The sequence below is a fragment of the Triticum aestivum genome, chromosome 4D, assembly GCF_018294505.1.
Source record: "Triticum aestivum cultivar Chinese Spring chromosome 4D, IWGSC CS RefSeq v2.1, whole genome shotgun sequence".
Taxonomy (NCBI): domain Eukaryota; kingdom Viridiplantae; phylum Streptophyta; class Magnoliopsida; order Poales; family Poaceae; genus Triticum; species Triticum aestivum.
In genome coordinates this window covers 7,036,034-7,040,607 of record NC_057805.1, presented here as the reverse complement: position 1 = coordinate 7,040,607, position 4,574 = coordinate 7,036,034, and the positions used below count along the sequence as shown (strand labels likewise).

The following is a 4,574-nucleotide window of genomic DNA, read 5'->3' as shown; positions in this document are numbered from 1 at the left end:
GTCTCGTGTTACGTCGAGGGCTTCTTTGAAAATCCTTATATTAGATGCTGATGGCAAATGCGGCTCTGAGACCAAGAACATTGTTTTCCCCGAGGTCTTCCGGGCCGCGGGGATGACTTAGATTTGTGTATGATGGTAGTCTTCATTTTGGTAGGTTTTGGCATGCTTTTGTGAGTTGGGTGATATTTTGGGTGGCGACATATAGTGTTGGCTGAATAAATATGTCGTCCCATGCATGGGGGTGATATTTTGATGTTCGCGTGTACTGGGATTGGCTTTATTCCGTGGTTTAGTTTATGTCATAGAGATTTACTGAGTTTAACGGTGAAGTTGTGTTTTGGTGCTGATACTTTTGTTGTAGATGGCAATGACTGATCTGCAGGCTCTTCTTGTGGGGAACAAGAACCTGACCATCCGTGTGTATGTTTCGCGTCTGTAGCAGCATTGTGGATCCACTGATAATGGTCCTATCAAACACACTGACATGGTCCTTTTGGATGTGCAGGTACATGGCTTCTCTAGACCCCGTGCCCTATGTTGTTTGTAATTTTCTCCTGCCTTTTCTGCTTGGTAATTGATGTTTGTTGTTTCTTGGAAGGTCTAACATCTATGCTGAGATTGGTGAGAAGCTTGTGCCTAAGTTCAATTGAGACAACCACATCCATGTTGTTTCTTGGCATGGGCAACCACATCTATGTTGATATTGGTGAGAAGCATGTGCTAATACCCTTTTTTGTGACTTGCATTGATATTTTTCTTATTTGACCCCACTAAAATATATCTCAATGTAGCTATTCTCTAATCTAAACATGGATGACTTTCAACAGCTTCTTAGTTTTCATGCATTTAGCAAGAGAATGCTGCTTTGTTACTTGGTTTGATAAAATAACTACAGCAAAGATGTGTAGCTTTCGTGTCTTGCTCAATGTGTTCTATAATGATGAAAGCCTCTTTTATTTGCCAGGCTCCTGGGCTCCTTTATAGGTCTCTTGTTGTGAAGCTTGTGGTTGGCATGCCTTTCAAGGTCTGATATCCTATAACTGCATCTTCTAGCATGCAACCATTTTTGGAGGGACTCAAGTTTGAACTGACCGATTTCTTCTAGCATTCAATTCTTATGAGGGTGGAGTTGGAGAAGGTGGGGCGTTAGAGCAGAGCCTATTGCATCATCCACGACCTCCTCGGGCATGGCCAATCCCGCTAGATTGACCAGGTTGCGGGGTTTGGTTAGCAGTGTGTGTGGCCAGTGGTTGGAGCACACTAAAGTGGAGGAGCAGTGTTGTTGTCGACCATGGATTCAGGTGGTTTCTGATCTTCTCTCTTGTTGTGGTGGTCCGGCAGGTTACTATTTAAATGATGCATTGGTCGCAGTTGGTGTCGTGCTTGCATGTCTGGTATAATGCCTCTGCTACAACATGGCATGTGTTAATGTAGTGTTTATTAAGGTTTGGTCGGCATGCTGAATAAGTCCAATATCCATCTGTTTATGTTTCTATACCTTATGGCTTACGTGATTAAACATGGGTTTATCAGTGTGTAGTAGATCCTGAGAGTTCTGTCGGGATAGGGAGAGACACTGAGGCAAAAGGCAAATTGATACGTCTCCGTCGTATCTACTTTTCCAAACACTTTTGCCCTTGTTTTGGACTCTAACTTGCACGATTTGAATGGAACTAACCCGGACTGACGCTGTTTTCAGCAGAATTGCCATGGTGTTATTTTTGTGCAGAAACAAAAGTTCTCGGAATGACCTGAAACTTCACGGAGATTATTTTTGGAAATAATAAAAAATACTGGCGAAAGAATCAAGGCCAGGGGGCCCACACCCTTTGCACGAGGGTGGGGGGCGCGCCTCCCTGCCTCGTGGGCCCCTGGAGCTCCACCGACCTCAAGTCCAACTCCATATATTCGTGTTCGGGGAGAAAAAAATCAAAGAGAAAGATTCATCGCGTTTTACGATACGGAGCCGCCGCCAAGCCCTAAACTCTCTCGGGAGGGCTGATCTGGAGTCCGTTCGGGGCTCCGGAGAGGGGAATTCGTCGCCATTGTCATCATCAACCATCCTCCATCACCAATTTCATGATGCTCACCGGCGTGCGTGAGTAATTCCATCATAGGCTTGCTGGACGGTGATGGGTTGGATGAGATTTATCATGTAATCGAGTTAGTTTTGTTAGGGTTTGATCCCTAGTATCCACTATGTTCTGAGATTGATGTTGCTATAACTTTGCAAATGCTTGTGACCAGGGCCCGAGTGCCATGATTTCAGATCTGAACCTATTATGTTTTCATGAATATATGTGAGTTCTTGATCCTATCTTGCAAGTCTATAGTCACCTACTATGTGTTATGATCTGGCAACCCCGAAGTGACAATAATCGGGACCACTCCCGGTGATGACCGTAGTTTGAGGAGTTCATGTATTCACTATGTGTTAATGCTTTGGTCCAGTACTCTATTAAAAGGAGGCCTTAATATCCCTTAGTTTCCGCTAGGACCCCGCTGCCACGGGAGGGTAGGACAAAAGATGTCATGCAAGTTCTTTTCCATAAGCACGTATGACTATATTCGGAATACATGCCTACATTACATTGATGAATTGGAGCTAGTTCTGTGTCACCCTATGTTATGATTGTTACATGATGAACCGCATCCGACATAATTCTCCATCACCGATCCAATGCCTACGAGCTTTTCACACATTGTTCTTCGCTTATTTACTTTTCCGTTGCTACTGTTACAATCACTACAAAACCCAAAAATATTACTTTTGCTACCGTTACCGTTACTATCATACTACTTTGTTACTAAATACTTTGCTGCAGATATTAAGTTATCCAGGTGTGGTTGAATTGACAATTCAACTGCTAATACTTGAGAATATTCTTTGGCTCCCCTTGTGTCGAATCAATAAATTTGGGTTGAATACTCTACCCTCGAAAACTGTTGCGATCCCCTATACTTGTGGGTTATCACAAATGTACATGCTCCTTATTACTTATCAGAAATATTTTCCTGGGAGTTCTTTTTCATTGTTTCTCATCTGAAATTGGATTCATAATGATGCCATTCTTGCATCTCATTTTGTATCGGTTATCTTTTGATATTATGAGTCTTGGGGATTATAAGTGCCATTAAGATGTTCGCTCTTATGAGTGATCATGAGATGCATGTACTGTTTGCCATAAGGTTCTTGCAACGTTTCCTATAGCTAGATGGAGCTGCCAAAATAATTGAAGTGAACATGTTTTATATTAGAAAGAATTTGATTAAACAAAATGTATTTTGCCATCCTTGTACTTGGACTAATATCAAAGCAATTTCCGTTAAAAATTTCCTAACCACCAGACTATTATCCAAGCATTTTTTGACACGAGGTTGAATCTTAAATGGTGGATGGTTGATAATTTGTCCAGGTTGAGATCAGCCACTGATGACAGAAGTCTTCTACCCTACTCCTGTGAAGGTAATCGAAGGCCTGCGCCTCCCATCATGATATCCTCTCTCAGCTTGCACCTCTTCATGCGAGCTCCTCCTCCCAGTTTATTCTTACCACTGTTTGGGTTGTTTGATTCAGGTTTCTTTTTCTAAAATTAAATTAAGTCTCAAGGAATGAGATGGACGTTGTTCAAGCTCTATGAGAAGGTGAACCGCTCTATCAATGACGATGAACCCATCCAATTGGTACCTCCAAACAACTTATTTCCTATGTGTTCTTGGGATGAAGTAATGTGATGTTGGTTTACTAAATTCTGGTTTGTGTTCCTGTCAGCTAATAAGACCATCCTTTTCGTTTTTCAGCACTGTATTGGTAACAGTTTTACCATCCGAGGATACATCCAAAGTACAGGTTGTGCTATTTGTTATCTTCTCTTTTTATTCTGGATGCATGTTTTTGATATCCTTTTTTTTCCTATTCGTTGCATACCTTATTTATTAGAAGGTCTAATTGCAAGTATTTGCAAGGTCAAATTGATATGCAAAATTTTCTTTGCAGTGTGCACGAATTGCCCCTCCTATACAAATTTTTATGTCTATGAAATCTTTTTAGGAGCTGCTAGATATGGCTTCTTTTTAGGAGCACATGCTTGCTAATACACTATTTTCATCTAAATTCCGTAAAGAATGGCATGGAATATTTTGCTTGGGTTCATTCGTAAACACCCTCGCCCGACATGGTTTAAGTTAACATATTATGTACAAGTAAATGGTTAACATAGTCTGTACCCGCCTCTTGGGTGATTTTGTGAGTTGTGATAGATTGCTCAAGATGATGCATCCTCTACAAATTTCTAGGATTCAAGGTCCCCTCACCCTGGCCAAGGACTATGATGGGCAGAAATATTTGTTGCTAATTGAATTGTAATTTGTGCTAGGTGAATGGTAATGGAATACTCCTTCCGTTCGGAAATAATGGTCGTAGTTTTGACCTCAAACTGCATCAGTTATTTCCGAACGGATGGAATACTTATGTTACAAGTATAATATCACTGACTGCGTGAAGTTCAAAAATTTGTAGTCTTATACAAATAGAAAGAATATATGATCTGACCTCATTTCTTAATCCTATGGTA

At 41.2% G+C, this 4,574-nt stretch overlaps 1 long non-coding RNA gene across 1 annotated transcript; it reads left to right on the top strand.

The window, feature by feature from the left end:
• Nucleotides 1–610: 610 nt before the first annotated feature.
• Nucleotides 611–1,147, top strand: LOC123099352 (uncharacterized). The gene is made up of 3 exons (XR_006448149.1): nt 611–706; nt 965–1,024; nt 1,106–1,147. It is a non-coding gene; the product is annotated as an uncharacterized lncRNA (long non-coding RNA).
• The last annotated feature ends 3,427 nt before the right edge of the window (nt 1,148–4,574 follow it).